This window comes from Callithrix jacchus, chromosome 1, assembly GCF_049354715.1.
Source record: "Callithrix jacchus isolate 240 chromosome 1, calJac240_pri, whole genome shotgun sequence".
NCBI classification, from domain to species: domain Eukaryota; kingdom Metazoa; phylum Chordata; class Mammalia; order Primates; family Cebidae; genus Callithrix; species Callithrix jacchus.
Genome location: NC_133502.1, coordinates 12,919,473 through 12,938,662, shown reverse-complemented (window position 1 = coordinate 12,938,662; position 19,190 = coordinate 12,919,473). Strand labels below are relative to the sequence as shown.

At 41.7% G+C, this 19,190-nt stretch overlaps 1 protein-coding gene and 1 long non-coding RNA gene across 9 annotated transcripts in view; one reads left to right on the top strand and one right to left on the bottom strand.

The window, feature by feature from the left end:
- The window catches only part of MBNL2 (muscleblind like splicing regulator 2), a 175,316-nt gene that overhangs the window by 147,404 nt on the left and 8,722 nt on the right, over positions 1-19,190 (bottom strand). The gene's annotated exons all lie outside the window — the stretch shown is intronic.
- On the top strand, positions 5,991-18,376 carry LOC118152183 (uncharacterized). The gene is made up of 3 exons (XR_004740607.3): positions 5,991-6,042; positions 7,589-7,725; positions 14,117-18,376. It is a non-coding gene; the product is annotated as an uncharacterized LOC118152183 (long non-coding RNA).

Sequence of the window (19,190 nt, the reverse complement as noted above, 5' to 3'; positions counted from 1 at the left end):
CTACAAAGGGTAAAGAAAAATTCAGCAGTTCCTAGGACTCCCACTTGTAGGGATCTATCCTACAGAAAAGATTCAGGCATGTGATTAAATATTTATGTATCAGCATGTTAATCACAGCACGATTTATGAAAATAAGCAATTAGGACCAATGTAAATGTTAAGCAACAGGAAATGCTCAAATAAATAATGATATCTTCATATCATCAGACATGAAGCAGCTCTTAAAAACCATGTTTTCTATCAATGTAGAATGTCAGGCTCCAATGTTTACCATAGGATATTAAACGTTTTATGTATATACATTTTTTGAGGAAGCAAGTCTTTTATCGCCAGAAAATAAAATAAAACTAAAAATATTCTAAGACGAAAATTCTAAAAATGTCCCCTGGGCTTTTATGCTTGCGAACATGTCATTTCCATCTTCAAAACTGAACATTAGGTCAAATGTCACCACCATCTAGGGACAATCATTCATAAGCTGTGGAAACACTTTCCAGACTGAACATCTGAAATGCAAGGAAGTTGAGAAATAGGGAATTCACATTATCTCCCTGAGTCTGGGCACACTTTTGTTATCATGAACCTTGCCCGTTTAGACGATATAGTAGGCGTATCGTATATCACAGTCTGTTGTCCAAATTGTGTCACCGAAATTACGTGTTATTAAAAAATAAGTCTCAACATAAAATACAGTTTAATATTTTAACAACTTGACATTAATTTGAATAATTTTAACTCACAATCAGTGGGGTTGGGGGTTGGCCACTTTTAAGAAAAGAGATTAAATAAAAGAATGGAGTGACAATGGCTTGCAAATTGTAGCTTTCTAATAATAGTAAAATTTGCATAACATTTTCCATAGACTTGGCATAAAAATGTTAAATTAAAACTGCTTATTATTGCTTCTAATAATAAAACATAACTAATAGAAAATTAACCCTGAAGGCACCACATATGACTTTATTACATTGCATTTACATTTTGATTTGAACATTACATTTAGGATTTTGTTCCACCTTTTGTTTATCTGATTTTGTAGGATTTTAGAAGAAAGGGAGGATTCTGAAAAAACAGTTATCTTGATTTTATTATTCTTAATGGAAATCATAAACAAAAGATTACTTTCTTTTTGTGTTTTAAATGGTTAGAGATATTATGGTAGGGCTTTGTCCCTTTGGGGACCCATAGCACATGTTTTGGGAATAGTTGGCTCAGGTCTGGGGTGAAATATGAGACTATGATATCAGGAACTTGTGATCACTGTCTCCTGCTTTAACCAACTAAGCTATTCACCCATGTACAAGAGCCTCAACCATGACTATGAAATATTATGGGGCCGGCACGGTGGCTCCTGCTTGTGATCCCAGCACTTTGGGAGGTCGAGGAGGGCAGATCACCTGAGGTCAGGAGTTTGAGGGCAGCCTCGCTAACATGGTGAAACCCCGTCTTTACTAAAAATACAAAAATTAGCTGGGTGTGATGGCCTGTAGTCCCAGCTACTTGGGAGGCTGAGGCAGGAGAATTGCTTGAACCTGGGAGGCGGAGGTTGCAGTGAGCTTAGTTTGTGCTACTGTACTCCAGCCTGGGTGACAGAATAAGACTCCATCTCATATATACATACACATACATATATATATACATGTATGTATATAAATATACATATATACATATATGTACATGTATGTATATAAATATACATATATACATATATGTACATGTATGTATATAAATATACATATATACATATATATATAACTGTTATGCAAAGAATAAATAATTACATGTTAAATCCAGAAATAATAACTTTGGAAAAGAGTATTTGCCTTTTCATAGAAAAATCATTTCTAATGCAGTACAAAAACACTTAACTAGAATAAGGGTGTCTAGAATTAGGGTGTCTGGATACATTAAGTCTAGAACATGTGATGAAGGGTTTGTCATATACGCTTTGAGATGGATAAAGTAATCACATGCCATTTCCATGTTTTCCAGAAAGCCCATCTGGAGGCGCCTGTCTTGTAGTGTGATTTGGTACAATGCATCTAGGAAATGTTTTCTAGATTTGGGTAAACCTATGTTTTGGGGTAAAATTCACAGGTAGAGCAATTAGTTGGCTTTGCAGATTCAAATAACTACTTATGAAGCTATTTGAAATAAAATGATGCAACTGAACTAAGACGTGATTTTAAACATGGAGTAAATGATATTGTTAATTAACCATTCTGCTTTCTTTTAGCTGTTTAATGAATGAACTAAAGAAAATATTAGAGTTCTAAACAACTGTTTTTTCTTTTGAGACAGAATCTCGCTTAGTCGCCCAGGCTGGAGTGCAGTGGCACAATCTCAGCTCACTGCAACCTTCACCACCTGGGTTCAAGCGATTCTCCTGCCTCAGTCACCCGAATAGCTGGGACTGCAGATGTGCATCACCACGCCTGGCTAAGTTTTTGTATTTTTAGTAGAGACAAGGTTTCACCGTGTTAGCCAGAATGGTCTCAATCTCCTGACCTTGTGATCCACCTGTCTCAGCCTCCCAAAATGCTGAGATTGCAGGCATGAGCCACCGCACCCAGCCTAAAGAATTTTTATATAAGCAACGCCACTGCCTCAATAACCATGACACTTTACATTGGAATATTCTAATGCTCCAAGTTATATCATTAACTTCAATCAATAAACAAGAGAAACAGGTATGAAAGAAATGAAGCCACCCCTAAGAGCACAAAGATCTATGTCAGAGTTCACATTTAGCAGTCTCCTCTCCTAGAACTTAGAACATATCTCTTCTCCTTTCCCACTTTTAAAGGGAATGAAAGAGTAATTCAGAATTTTAAAAATCAGGGTGGCATACCATTTTAAAGAAAAAAAAATAAGCCAGTGCCCTGTTGCTTTTTATGTTACTAACATAAAGCCAAGCTTGAAGTGCTTGTCCTCATAAATATTCTTGAAAATAAAGAAACAAATAAAGCATACTAAGTTTTTAGTGAATCAACTTTGCAAAGAAATGTGCTGGACAATCTCAAAGCTCTCTTCATGTGTTAGTTAACATTTTAACATTTTAAATACAATTATTATCTGTAATATTATCACAGCTGGCATTTACAGAGAATTGTATATAGTGAATAAAGTGTTTCTAGCGTGCATTATCTCATTAAATTTCAGAGGTAGACAATAGGTACTCAAAGGATTGGTGTCAAGACTGTCAGCCTGCACAATAAGAAAGAATTCCAATTACTAGTTTCATTATTTAGGTTACTCAACACTTTCTTCCCCAGATTACCTTTATCAATCTCACTGTGACCTCCTAAGTGATTCAGATTCATGATTGCCTTTGTGCTATTTACAGAACAGCAATAAGTGTATTAAGAAAATCTACTGGCTTGGCGATAAAGCTGACTGTAACCAGCTCATAAAGCCGATATCCATGTCCTTCAGCAGGAAGGAAAAAGCCGGTCTGGAGGAGCCTGTCTTGTAGTGTGGTTTGATACAATGCATCTTTTTTTCTTCACAGGGTCAAAAATTCAGCAAGAGAAATTAATAAAACGCCTTTTCAGGGAAGGGAGGAGGGGGATTTTTCTGCTGCAAATCCCACTGCCTCCTCTCACTCAAAGATAGAGACTGAGAATTTTAGAAACAGAAGTTTATTCACAGTGGTTAACTAAAAGCAGACTTCCTCTGGATTCGAAGTTCAATTTACACACTGTATAAAATGTCAGGAAGATATTCAGGTTTCTTACATGCCCTGCTGACTGTATTGTATAATTTAACAGTTTTTATCCTCATATAAAAGTTTCCCTTTTCTAGGTTTTAAACAATTTTCTAACATAAAGAGTAGTCATTCACATTTACTTTTTTGAAATAAAAAGGCAAAGTGGTTTGCAATAAACGTTTGAAGTTCAATAGGAATTTACCCACATATATATGGCGGGTGTGTGTGTGTGTGTGTCAAATAATAGTGGCCAACAATTTTTGATGGCTCTCAAAAATGCTAAAGTTCTTAAATTCTTATTAGTCAATCCAAAAATTTCACTACAAGAGTCCTGTTTAAAAGTTGGGCCAAGTGGTATGCATTTAAAATCTGAATTCCAAATAGAAATTTCAGTCAACTGGGCCGGGCGCGGTGGCTCAAGCCTGTAATCCCAGCACTTTGGGAGACCGAGGCGGGTGGATCACGAGGTCAAGAGATCGAGACCATCCTGGTCAACATGGTGAAACCCTGTCTCTACTAAAAATACAAAAAATTAGCTGGGCATGGTGGCGCGTGCCTGTAATCCCAGCTACTCGGGAGGCTGAGGCAGGAGAATTTCCTGAACCCAGGAGGCAGAGGTTGTGGTGAGCCGAGATCGCGCCATTGCACTCCAGCCTGGGTAACAAGAGCAAAACTCCGTCTCAAAAAAAAAAAAAAAAAAAAAAAATTTCGGTCAACTTTGGAGGCTAGTTCCAATTTAAGTTCCACGTTGAACAAACATATGGAACTTTCTGAACCTCACCTTTCTTACCTATAAAATGTAGCAATACCATATATCTCTTAGGTAGCTGGGAGCATTAAATAAGGGAGAAAAGTATTCTGAAAATAAATCAGAGTGCCAAAAACATAGTAGGTGCTTTAAAGGCGCTAGTTCCCTTCCTTCGTCCTACTCATCATCTGTTAACTTCAAAATAATGGAAAATTGTGCTACTGCATGGACTTGGTTCTGGATTTCAGATTTTTTTCAGTGGAAGGAACCAAGTATTTTCTTTCAAAAACTGCAATAATAATTACACGCAAAATTTAAATAAAATATTAAAATACTATTTCAATGGACTCAATCCAGTGTAACAACCCATCCTCCTGCCTAAACATCAAATTCAGGAAAAAGTTGTTAAATCATTTTATTCCTCCAACTTAGTAAAAATAAATATGCATTTTACATGGCTACATTTAGCAAATTTGATTTTCTTGCTTAAGGTCTAAGTGAATTAAGAGAGCGAAATGGCTACTACCCTTGCAGAAAGAAACTTTAACTTCAGAATTGTGGCGACCTCTAGAAACATTGTTACCAGCAACATGAAAGTTATGCTTTCCGAGGGAGAAGACTGGGGATGACTTCTGTGAGAATCCTAACTTTGTAACCATTTGGAATAGCCTATGATATGCCAAGTGTAGCAAATGAATAGTATCTGTTCATCCCTTCCCCCAATCCTGTCCATGGCAGGTATCACTAAATGAGCTGTTTCCCCGGGACCTTAAACTTGGCACCCAAAAACTTCTCCAAGCAAGTTTTGAGGCGGGCAGCCACCACCAATGGATCAGAACTCCTTTGCGAGTTGAAACCATTTATAGACTAGGCTAAAGTTTACTTTTGAACTATTTATGAATAAAAGGGCAGAGAGAATGTGCTTGTGGAAGAAATTAAGTCTTAATTCTAATGGGGATATTTACCCTACTTCTGAGACCAAACTTCTCAGGAGTTTTATTACTATTTATTTAGATAAAAATACCTGTAATCTTACTTATAAATCATTCTTATCTCTTCATTAATAAGAACATCTTAATGGTCATTATTCGATAAAATACACTTGGCCAGCTCAAACTGCTATGTGTCATTATAATGAATAAAACTGTACATCTTTATGAATAGTCTTATAATTCAAGCTCTTCAGTAATTAGATTAAAATGGAGTTTTATTATATTTCAATTTCATTTTCTATAGTAGTGGATAAATGTAAGCCCATCCAAGTGCAGACCTGGTGTTTCTCTCACCCAGATAAGCCCCTGTTTTTACGGGCAGTGTAAAGATGTACCCAGAACTGATTTCTTCAAAACAAGCACCATGAAACAAATGTCTGATTCTTTGACCAATGTGCACCAGCAGCAAAACAAACAGGCCATTATATTTGTGGCAAAGAATGAGATTACAAAGTCAATGAAGAACAAGGCACATTATCTAGTCATTGGTCTACATTGTAAAACAAAGGTACAAAAGTGCTGTTCATATGTGAAAAAAGTCAAAGTTCCGTGGTTCTCAGTGAAGTTCCGTGGTTAGGGGAATCATACGGACTGTAAGTGGATTCGTCTCTCTTTGTTTCCTGATTTCTCTTAGCAGATGACATGCTTTCCTTAGCTTTTCTGATCTTGATCTATTCAGCAGTGTTACCAGACACTGGCCTGGTTTCCTCTCTGCATCCGTCAATTTGTCATGTTTTTTTTTTTTTTTTCAGGACAGCTACGAAAGTCATTATGTTTGAAATGCATGAAAGCTTAAATTCATTGAAAATATTTCACTAGCAGGTTTCCTAAAAATTTTATTGTTGGTGTATGATAATATTTGAAATTAAATATAAATAAAGAATCACACTGGAATTTTACAAGCGTTTCTATGACCTAATCCTATAAACTAGCCTTTAAACTATGCAGAAATTTGAAACCACCATTATTCATTGTTACAGGAGATGAATCTGTTTTTTATTTAGTCATTTTTTAGCCAGAAGAGAGGGGAAAATACTGTCTGTACTATAATCAAGAACAAGGGTGTGTGGGTTTTTTTCCTTGCCGTTCTGATGCTGTGAAAAACAAAAGTGTAAGGAGAACACAGAAGAGTCCACAGAGAAGTTTCCCTCTACCCTTTTTTTCCTGCCACTTCTGAAGAGTGATAACAAAATAAGATTCATATTGGTGGATAAAATTCTCAGTTGCCCGGCCCTATCTAGGATGAGCAAAACAGTCTTCTTCCTCTGCATCCACATAATGCTATTTGCTGGCAGATTTACCTCTTAATTCATTTGTTGTTCTTTTTTTCCCCCCTCCAAGGGTGGGGAGAAAAGAAGAAAAAAAGAAAAGACAAAGAAACTGTTAAATGCTCAATTGCCTATTCGTTTTAGTTTATAGATGCAACTTGATAAGCCTTGGAAGCAACTAATTAGAAGTAGCAAGCTAATTAGAGTTTCTCCCCTTTCTTTGATTTCTGGCATTTGGGACAACCTACCAGACCCAGTTCAAACCCCTTGCTGAAAAATCATGACCAGCCCTGTCCCCTACCCCCACTACCCCAGACGACCAGTCCTGCCCTCCCTGACCCTTGTGCCCCCTTTCCTTTTATCCTCATCTCCTTGAGGTTGACCTTGTTGCTGCTCTATCTGGCTAGAACAGCAGCCAGGCTACCTAGCCCCCAGAACAGCATCTGACACATACTGGCTACTCACTTAGGGTTTGTTGACTGACTAAATAAATGAGCCATCCAAGAGCAGTCCATCAGACAATCTAAGAACCTTGATTTTTCATCCTCCAGGGTAAACTGAAAATGCATCTATCTAAACTGCAGTGGAACTTGATTACGTTCAAGGGACATTGTCTTTTGATCCTCTCTCTCTCCCACAGCCACAGTTCATGCCTGCCACTGGCCACTGCTGCAGACAGTCACTTGGGCGGTGAGGGGTATATGGGAGGGGTTGGTTGGGTTGGTGACACTCTGAGCTCATGCTCGAGCTTTGGGGCTCCAGGCTGACGGAGGGCAAGGCTACCCCTGTACAGGGCGCCTGCGCTCAGCGGAGGGGAGGGGCTGCCGCGTGCGGAGCCCTGCTCAGTCGGCTTTCATTTTCCTTCCACCAGCACCACTTTCAGAGGATGATGTCATTGGACAACGACTCCATAATACATTCCAGTTATAGTAGCATCCCCACAGATCCAAGCTTAACTGTACTCAAACTGTCAATCAAGCAATGTACAGGAGGAAGAAAAAAGGACATGTAAGTTCTACTCATTCCAAGCTCTTTTAATGTCTCTTAGGTACCCTCATCCCCCACTTCGAGGACTCCGGGGACCCAGGAAGTTCCCATTCTACTAGGTTAACTGCAATGTATGCTCTTCTGCTAGACCCTACATATCTGTGTTCCACATGGGGCCGAGGACAAGTCTCAGACACCAGGCTGTCCCCCGAAAACATCACAGGTTCAGGCTCAGGATTACATTTGGAGTAGAATATGGCAGGAAACAGGATTGTTGATGAGTCTATTGCCCAAATGAGGGGCCTGAATATGAAAACCCCTCTGAGCAGGTCCAGGGACCTCATCTCAGTTGACCTGACCCGTACCAGGGAGCCAGCAGGATTCTAGTAGCAAAGTGACCCTGCAAGGCACAGGCTGTGTCTCAGTTGCCTGATGCACCCCAAGGAATAAGGGAGCCTTGGGTATAAAGAGAGCAACATATTTGAGCCAAGTGCCCACTCCCTCCTCTTTCCTAGATCTAAACACCCTAAAGCACAAAGAAGAACATAGGGAATTGCCTTTTGGGTTCCAAGGACACATTTTGTAATTGATGTTTCTGGAGGTTTAGGAGTTGGGGGTTGGGCAGCGGTGTTGCTAAAATCCTACCCATTTCATTGCAGCTAGCCCAGGGTGGAGGGATACACCTTCTTCGAGTTGTGGTACATGGGCCTAGGCTTTCCTTGTTGCTTCAGAAGGCATCGGAAGTGTCCTCGATCAGGCAATTTCCTCTCTGAGGAACACCATGTGTGCACACAATGAGAGCTCATTTCCTCCTATTGGCTTTTGTTTGAGCAGCTTCCTTTGATATGGGATGTATACCACTCTCCCGCACAGTTATCTCAATTCAGGCATCCTTTTTTTTTTTTTTTTTTTTTTTTTTTGAGACGGAGTTTCGCTCTTGTTACCCAGGCTGGAGTGCAATAATGGCTCGATCTCGGCTCACTGCAACCTCCGCCTCCTGGGTTCAGGCAGTTCTCCTGCCTCAGCCTCCTGAGTAGCTGGGATTACAGGCATGTGCCACCATGCCCAGCTAATTTTTTTGTATTTTTAGTAGAGACGGGGTTTCATCATGTTGACCAGGATGGTCTCGATCTCTTGACCTCGTGATCCACCCGCCTCGGCCTCCCAAAGTGCTGGGGTTACAGGCGTGAGCCACCGCGCCCGGCCCAGGCATCCTTCTAAGCTCAACACAAAGTCCACTCCAATTGGAGTCAGACCCAACTGGCCTAACTCTGATGGGCCCTCTCTCCCACTTTAGATGAAGCAGGAAGTATCCAGGGCCCAAGTCCAATGGGGTTGGTCTCAGTGTTCTCCAGTGGCTTTTGGGGTGCATGCCTGTGTTGCACACGTATGTGTGTATATGTGTGTGTGCAGTGTTCATGCATCTGTGTGTCTACTGCTCAATTCCATTGCTGGCTATGAGTCATTTTTGTTTTACTCCCTTAGGAAGCATCAGGGTACTAGCACACAGTTGGATTTTAATCAGTGCTGTGAATGAAAGGACTAGGCCTTTTGAAAACAATTCACAGTGAATTTGAAGATCTGTAGATACACTCTGATTTGGAAAAAATCGAAAACCTTTCTCAACTGAAAGCTGAAATGGAGACTTAGATTTCAGAGTAGCATACATTTTTCTTTGCACTCCCTTCTCTGTTTTGAATTTTTTTTTTCACTTTTCTGTTCTTATTTCTCCCTGTGTGCTGATCAAATGAACTCCGTACCACACTCTTTCCTCTTGGTTGTGTGTGACCCAAATCTTATGACCCAGAGCTCCAGCAAACACCTAACTTGTGAAAGTATCTCTGCTGCTGATGGGTTCTCAGTGGGAAAGAAAAAGAACATGTGACATTGAGTCTTCCAACACAGGCAATCGGGTCAGCACATCCAGGAAGGAAGGGGACTTTGGTTCCAGGAAACACCTTGAACCAATCCTTACATATTCATGCTCTAAGCAACAAAAAGGCTAACCTTTCCTGAGGGACCAGAGGGCTAGAATGGAATAGCAGATATAATGAGAGCATTTCTTGGACCCAGAGAAAAATTCATTCATTCATTCAGTCAGTCATTCATTTCCAAAAGTTTTAAGCTCAGGAGTTTGGCCCCTATATGAGCCAGTTACCATCTGCTTGAACAACCTAAAAACAGCCCTAGTGAGGACAGAAGTAATTTTATCTGCGCCAAAACAGCTCAAGGCATGGCCTATTGCGGAGCTTGCTCAAGTGCTTCATTTTCACACATGCACTACATGAAACTTTCCAAATGTAGCCCAGCCCTCCTGTTTTCAAAAGCAGCTACATTTCAATCATCCTAGAAATACTATGATGCCTTTAGTCTGGGGTAACATGCTCCAGTGTTTCGCCCTCTCTTTCAAATGTAAACATTCCCAAAAGTCTTTTGTAGAATATAAAGCCTTCTTGCATTTTGCTAAAAGAACAATGGGATCTTTGTGAGGGATAGCAAGCCTTTAATAATTTGCAGAAATAGTCATGTCAAAGCCCTGCTCTTTCTAGAACTGCTTAGAATGTCTATTGCATTTGTTGGTGGTTATTGTCTAATAGCTTTATGACCACCCCAGAGAACTATATCTTATTTGTTATATATTTAGTGTGTATTTTGTGCAGCATAGAAAGTACTTTCTTGTGTAATTAAGTTACATGAGGTGATCTCATTTAATCCTAAGCATCACCCAAAGAATGGGAATTATTACCCCCATTTTAAAGATGAGAAAATTGAGATTCAAATCGATGTCAAAATCTGCCCGAAGTTGCGCATCTCGTCTGTGGCAGAGCCAGGATTTGGGTGCAGGATTTGAATGGTCTGTTAACCTGTGCTAGGAGGTCTGTGAATAATTTGTGTCAACGTCACTGTGTATTCTAGCAATAAATGTGGGTTCATAGGCCCCACCTCAGACTTCCCAAGTCTGAATCATGGGAGTGGGGGCGAACGATTGAGAAGTCTGGGGTGGGGCCCAGGAATCTGTCCTTTTAACAAGCTTCCCAAGTATACATGTAGCTAACAAAACCAACTTTTGAAGTAACTTGGGAGAGCTTTTGAAATGGGCATGGAAAGAAAATACAACTTCTACTCCTGGGGTTGGAGTTGGGTGGAGAAGTGAAAATAGTTCAGAAATACAGCCTTGTCCCAGTGGCTACAAATCTTGTTCTGGCCTCTGCTGTGGATATGCTTGTCTTTTATTAACGTTTTTGAGTAACCCTCAAGGGCGAAGAAATAGGTCAATCCATTTTGTCAGATGTGCTGTACATTTTGTGCAGCCAAACATAACCAGAAGTATCTATCCTACAGCACTCAAGCAACTCAAACTTATTTTAAGAGTTAGTGCACTCCAGAGAACTCCTAGTTCATGATTCTCACACTTAGTATCTCTCTGTCCCCAGCCTTCATCAGCCAAACTTATTCTTTGAAGTTTAAATGAAAAAAGATCCCTGGTTGAAGGGGTTGGAGCTTAGCTGGCCTCTCTTCAGCACTACAGCACAACTTCATAGAGATGCATACACTCCCAGGGGAAAAATGCATTCGTTTTTTATCACCATATAAACTTCTGGGTACATTTGTATAGATGGTGGACTATGGATTTCTGCATGACTCATAGTTAATGATTATCTAGAGAAATGCCTGGCTCAATACTAAAACACTTCAGCCATTCACAGGTATTCCACAAACACTTATTGAGCATCTACTACTTATCAGACATTGGCTCAAGTTTAAAATGCATGGGGATTACCATAATAAGGAGACATTAAAAATATTCCAGTTGCGATATCTATATTGACAGGTTGTTATTTAGGAGAAGAGTTATCTAGGCACATTAATTAGCCTTTGTTGATACCCTGTAGTGTGAAGGGAAAAGCTTAGGGAAATATTAAACCAACAATAGTACAACGAACAACATTTGCATAGCACTTGAGGAAGAAACAGTCGGGTATTGCAGTTATGCCTGGGGTGATACAGGGATCCTCTCTGATGAGCAGTGGGGCTGGATATAGCATCTTGACCCCTCCCCGCTCTAGTTATTTGGAGAAGAGCAGAATTCATTTCAAGGCAAAGGCCTCCGGGAGCCTCCCTGGAGAAGCCTTTAGACCTCACCTCACCACCTTCCTTCACATTTATGATGTTTTTCACCTTTTCTGGCACAGTAGAATCATACTTACACCTACCAATTTTCAAAAACCATTTTTTCCCCCAGTGGCCTCAGCTCATGAATCCCCAGCAGGCAGCCTCCATCAACCAAAGCTACCCAGGAGTCACCAGCCAGTCCAGCACACTTTGCCTTCAAATCTCAAGTCCCTACCTTAGCCCTGCCTCTTCTCTGCTCACAGCCATCTCCCATTGGCTGTGCTACTTTTCTCCCACTCCCTCCCTAGTTGGTTTCACTTTGCACTCCCCTGGTGCCTTGCAGCTCAGCTGCCCACCTCCCACTCTTCCAAAAAGGGCTTTCCCAAAGGCCAGAGGTGTTGCCTTGGCTTCTGCACCTCATGGGACTTGGCCCGGTCTATATCTTCATTGAACTTTCTTAAGGATCTCCCACTACTTCCCATTCTCACCTGGTTTCAGGAAGCCCTAATCTAGGACACAGTGAATAGAATGATCCTCTGTCACAGATCCAAAGGCACTGAGACAGGTCGTGAGGCCCATACACCTGCTCCAAGGTGCCCTCACCTCGGGTGAAATGCTCTTCACTTCGGATTTTTGTGCCAGTGGAAGTGTGCCCAGGAAATCCCCTTAAATGTAAGGTTTCCCCAAGCCCGTGTCATCTCCCACTTTCTAGATTATGCTTGTTTTCTTTCTATCTCAATTACTCTATGATTTTAAATATCAGTCTACTGTGGATGAATTCTGAATACATATCGGGCTCTGCGTGCTACAGCAGCCTAGACCCATACTTCTCAGAGGACACTCCAACTCTGAACTCCTAATGACCAGAGCCAATTTTATTGCCTTTCCCCATCCTCCTGTGTGTTTATGTCATTGGCATCACTGATTTTCTGTTTTCTAAGCTGAGCATGTCCAGGTCGGCTTTGACTTGCTCCCCTTCCCTTGGCCCCAAAAAATCCTGCCCATGTTCTTCATAAGTTGCTCCTGGCCTCAGCACAGCACCTCATTCTCATTGCTGCTAGCCCAGCTTATGCCTTCATCACCTGTCTGAGTGTCTGTAATTCTCAGGTCTAAACTCTGCTCAGAGAATTATCTCTCTAAAGCATTGTCTGACCCCTTATTACCTGCTCAAAAATATTTGGTGGCTCTCTGCTGCATTCTGAATAAAGTTTGAAATACATGGGGTGGCATTCAAAGGCATTCACAATTTAGTCCATGCCAAGTACTCTCTAGACTGTACGCTGTGCTCCAGAAAAACCTGCATGGGTGCTTTTCAGGTCCACACAATATGATTTTATCTACCCTCCAAGGACATGTCAGATTTTGTCTCCTCCAGGAAGCCTTCCCTGACTGCCTCACTTGGATGGCAGTAATCTCACAGGTACCTTATACCTCCCTTGTGGCATAATACCTTCACCATGGTGATTTCTTTACACATCTTACCTGTCACAGCAGAGTATAAATTCCATGAGGGGAAAGAAAGTGGCGACAATTTAAGAAATAATTTTCTCCTCATCTGGTATCTTTCATGCATTTTTTTTCCCCTGCAAACTTTTCTATAGTCAATGAAAGCTTCATTAAGCAGAACACATTTGCCCTGGCAGAGCAGGTCCTTAAATTAACAAGACCATCAGGCTCTTCCCACTGGCAAAGGACCCCTCACCATACATAAGGCAGTTCTGGTCCATTGTTTAACCAAATCTTCACAAAAAATCCTGAGAAGTGGGCATGGGAAACCAAAGTTCTAATCAATTTGGTAACTCGTGCTTCTTACGGGACCCCGGGATTCAAATCTGTGTTGATGACCCACAAGCTTTGGATTTGGCCATCCTTATTTATTTTTTGAGATCTGCAATCCCTCAACTTCAACAGACCAACAGGTGACTAGGGCTGCATAGCAAGAAAAGGGCAAAGTGCTTTGTCATCTGCTGTCCCCACACTCTTCCTTCCTTCCATACGTCTTGATTGCCAAGTCAAAAAAAAAAAAGGTTTATTAAGCAAAACTTTCATGCATTTTAATAAAAAGAGGGAGAAACAAGAAGATTTTTTTCTTAACTGCATGGGCCAGAAAAAAAATAAAATAAACAAGAAGATTTTTTAGACATAATTGCAAAGTAACTGTTATTACTGTCACTATCATTATTATTTAACACTGATGATTTTCATTTCAAGTTTCTAATTTGAAGCAGGAACTTCTGTCTGTCCAGGGTAGAATGATAGATAAGCTGGCTATCATGACCCTTTATCGTTCTGATTATAGGTGGGAACAGAGACCACTGCTGGAAGCCCAGAAGGTTCCAGAAGAAAGAAATGAATAAAAAGTGAAAGTCCAAGTAGGAATAGAATAAGAATATAGACCTATCTTCCCACGGGCCTTCTCTTTATCTTACGGTACACAGCACAAGGTAGCCAGCTACATTTAAAAAACTTTTTATTAAAGACAAAAAAAAATAAAAATAAAAGACCACATATTCTGTGTCCAGCCCACTGGACTTTCACAAAGTAAACACATCTGTGCATCTTACACCAAAATGAAGAAATAAAATATTGGCAGAGCCCAGGAGCACCCCCTTCATCCTTTTGGATACCACCCCATCCCCAAGGGGAAGCACTCCCCCCAGGACTAGCTAGCTGGCTGTATGTTAAAGTAACCCCTTCTTTCTGGCCAGGGCAGCCTGTGTTCTTCTGAGAGAAACCTTTCCGGGCAGCACCTGTCATTTCAAAGCAGGGGGAAAATAAAGTGTGTGTGAGGGAGTAATTTTGTGTGTAGGAGAAAAGTGTTTCTAATTTTCAGTCCTGAAAACGTGAGAGGAAGAAGGAATACGTGAAAGAAAGAGGGAAATAAGTCGGTAAATGCAGTCCTCGCTCTGCCTCCACCATTAGGAGCTGGAAGGCTTCCAGCGACATGCCATTTTGAGCAAGGAGACAAACACAACCGCCCTTCTCCACCCTTCCCAGCCTCGACCAGGGAAGGTCAGCTCCAACACCCATCACCTTCACATTTGCAGATAGGCGGACAGTTTTTATCTAATGGCAACATGTTCACTAGAAGGCTGATAGTGTATTGAACATATGGTTTTGATTTTTTTTTTTTTTCTGTTTTTAACCAGGGAGCAAGATGGGGAGCGTCAGAAACCTAACTCCAGGATTTGCTGGGTTCTCCCAAACTGTAACGGGAACCTTGCTCCCAAGCTGATGCCCCTCGTGCTTCTGCAGCTCTGGGGCCCAGTGGGGAAGGAGCCACAGAGGGTTCAGACAGCAGCACTGACTGATCCCAGAGCAGGACTTCATTCTGTTGACCTGACAAAGCACACAGGCCACACCGGCATTTTTTCCCCTCCACCTTCTATGCTAATTTATCAAACTAGAAGGAAGAGATCAGAACATCAAATAAAAATCCACAGCCGCAGAGCAATTAACTCAAGACCCAACATGTACCTGGATAAGGGGACTCACAAGAATTCCAGCATCTACAAGGTTTTAAACGGCAAATGTTCTCTAACTTTGTATCTTGGGTTACTGGTCGTCAGTGTTTTCAAAAATAATCACTCCTCTCAGTTACATTTTCTGATCAATTATTTAACAAGGTCTGGGTTATACAACACACATTTCTCCCTGAGTGGGGAAGACTCATGCTTTTGAGTGGTCAGCTAGAAAGCTGGCAGTTTTTATTAAAAAGGCAAATTTTTAGCCTGGCAAGACACGCTGGATTTATAGGGCATTCATAAAGCTAATACTAGTACGGAAGAAAAAAAAGTCAGAGCTTGTGATAGACTAGGGGTCTGGGGGTCTCTAGGTTAATATCAACTCAAGTCTGAAAGCTTCAGATCAAGCTCTGGGCTTTCTCTGGATGGAAACGTGGTCACCTCATAGAGAAATGGTTCAACATCCCTTGTCACTCTTCCTTTGTTTGCTCTGCGTGCCCCTAGGTAGGCCTGGGTGGAACTGAAGGAGAAAATCCTTCCTGGTTTCTCCTTCTCCAAGGAAGGAGGGCAGGTTAGTGCAGCCTGCTGCTGACTGGAGCTGGGATTAATTAGTTCCTCCAGTGACCTTGGCACCTACTGATGGCGGAGTGTGTCTCTAAGCCGCTGAGAGCCAGAGAGGAACTCAGGAGGACTGAGTGCTACTGCTAAAATGATCATTGAGCCAAAAAACATAGAGGATGAAAGAAAACCAAAAACGCATACCTTATCTCTAAACACTGCCTGAGTGTGTTATTCAAATGGTTGATATGAAGATATACCTCAATCTATCTATCTATCTATCTCTGCATGAATGTTCATTTAAATCTCAATCTATCTATCTGTCTATTATTGTCCTTGTGGGTAATTTTGCAAGCCAGTGTCCCATACATTGCCAGGGATTTCTGGAGGTGGCTGTTACCTGTGGTTGGGACTGAAACCAATTCGAAAGCATCCCACCCTGCAGCTGTGGAAGGTCATCTGTCCCATCACGCTCCACCTTCATCCATTCACTTTCTCCCTGCTGTGCCTCAGCAGAGCTGAGAGAAGCTGAAGAACCCCACCTCTTTCTCTTATCATAGGTGGTTCAAGGTTCAATGTGAGTCAACAAAGGGTCGTCATGGCCAGAGCAGCTCAGTGTCTGGGGTTGCATAAATAAAGGTATTCAATCCTGAATTAGGGAGGTGCCATACTGGTTCTGTCAGAGGAATTCTAAAATCTTCAAATATGTGAAGGGGCTTGCCTCCTAAAGACACACGTGATTGCTCAGGGTTACTCCAAAGGCCTGAACAAGGGTGAAGAGTGCAGATTACACAGTCCCATTTTATCTCAGCACGAGGAAGAATTTTCTAACCAAATGTTATGGCTTGTATGCACTATGGGGTCGTGATTGTCCGGTCAATGAAAGAAGATACACAATAGCTGGAAACAGCTTGTCAGGGCTGGGGAAGAGGGTAGGCAGGAATTGTGCTAGATAATCCCTTGGATGCCTTCCCACTTGGGATTTTCTTCTAATTTCCACCTTATATTTGTGTTTTTTTGTCAGTTGGATAGATCTCGGAGTGGCATGGTAGGGCTGTCAGAATCCTGTGTAATGTGGAAAAGTTTTTCCATTGACTGATGTGTCTTCCCACAGCAAATCACCATTCTGGTACCTGAGTACCCAGGAGAACAAAGACGGGGTTGGAGTAGCACACATTGCGGGAAGTAAGTAGTTAAAAGGACCAAAGCACTCTGCTGGTCCCAGCAGCCCCAGAGGCAGCCAGTCCCTTTGATCCTGACTCTTAATTGCAGCCTACTTGCACCAGGGAACTTTAAAGAAAAGAAACAGGGAAACTCAAGAGATAGGGCTTGTTTTGTTTCCTTAGGGGATGGTCTTTGTGGTGGCTGCCAGGAAGCTGATACTTTAGGCTTCAAATGATTGAAGTTAAGAGTCAGGTGTGACTAGAACCCCAGAAATATGAGGTGTCTGTGTGTGCCATGTAGTAGGGGTGCTGGGTACAGACTTGGCAGAGAGAACAGGACATGAGAAAAGAGACCATGGGTAAGCACAGGAGTAGGCAGAGCAGTACAAAAACAGAGCCCGAGGTGAGCGCATCGAAACGAACGAACGAACAAACACACACACACACACTGCACAGAAAGGGAAGTCAAAGAAGAAAAGGGATCTCTAAGAATTCTCATAGAGGGCAACAAAGTCACAATAGCACAAAACATTTCTCTTTGGAATAGATCTTACAGTTGATAACGAGCTTTTACCTATGGTATCTATTTAAGGTGTCTAAAAGTTGAGATCCATCAAGTTGTTTAAGTTTATTCAATGTATGTGCACGCGCGCGCATACACACACACACACACACACACACACAGAGTCAAGAGTAAGAAAAAGACCAACAAATAATCACATAAAATAGTAGAGATGATGCCCAGCTATCCTTGGCACTATACCAAGTCCCTTTGTGAGGAGGGACTCCTGGCTAAAACTGAACTCATGCCTGCACAGTACGCCAGTAATTGCTTGTTTATGTTCTATTTAGCTATTTAGTGAGCTCGACCAACAGTACTTACAACTGTCAGGGAAGTTTTTCTGAAGCAAACTCCTTTTGCTGCCACCCCCCAAGTAAGTGCTGGTGGACAAGGGCTGCGTGTTTCCATCCTACCAACTTGAGTCTGGCCTCTTAGTCTATGACCTTGGCAAGTAACTTGGTCTTTCTAAGCTTCATGTTCTTCATGAAAAGCTTTCACTGAGTTGATATACATAAAGTTCTCAGCAGGGGGCTTTTTATATAGTAAGTGATCAATACATTCAATAAATGTTAGTTCTGTTTCACTCCTAAAAGGTTTATTGGTAAATTAAAAATGAATGAAAATATCGGCCATCTGTGTGTGGACTAAGTGAGCATCTGGCTAGGGAAGACTTCCTCTAAATCAGTTTAGCTTGACTCCTGGTTCAAGGAAAGAGGGGGCCACATGTGGGACACACAGGAAAACGAGGCATCTGAAAAGAGGGAGGACAGACAGGGGCACCCGATGTAAGACCTATAACAAGGTATGAGACTACAATCAGGCCTGGACATTCCACTTAAGCTACTTCATTAGGCAGCTGTCCCTCCTCATAGTGTCTTCATTTCTATTACAAGACTTTTAAACTAGCATTTTAAAACAAATGCAATGCTAATGGCATATAATCCTTCCTCTCTATCCTTCATATTCTTTGGAAAGAAGGAGGAGAAAATGGCATTATTTACATCTTAGGGAATGATTGAGTGTGTCAGAGCTTCTGAACCTAATTCACCAAGGGTGTGAGGACTCAAGTAGGCACAGCAGACTTCCAGGCTCCAGCTCTGACCACCATCTAGAAGAAGAGGAATCTAAGGCTGATTTATAATGCATATATTCCTTAGGATAAAAACAACAAACTCTGGAGCAGACAGATAAACAAACACACCAGCTTTCCCTGGAGGCAGTAACCAAATCTCTTGGGGAACTTGTGAGTCTGTGTCCGCAGAGATGACAGACATCTTGGGAATGGGGAGGTATTCAGAGAGGGGCTGTGTGTAGCTACAGAACTGCTTGCAGCTACTGAGGGCCCTGCCTTCATGCCTTCAGCCCCAGCCTCATTGGTGCAAGGCTGGTGGGATACAGCAGTTCAACCTCAGCTTCACCATGAGGCTGAGCAGCCTAGTGTGAGGCCCCCTGTGTGGTGGATGTAGTTCTTAGTCTCCAGATCTACAAAAGATCCTCCAAGGAGCCATCCAGGACCCAGTGATCTACTGCCACTCACATTGTGGGAGTGATTTGCTGCCACTCACAAAGCAGACATTGTAGTCTGGAGCCTCCTGGATGAACATGAGCTTCATCACCTGGAGCCTG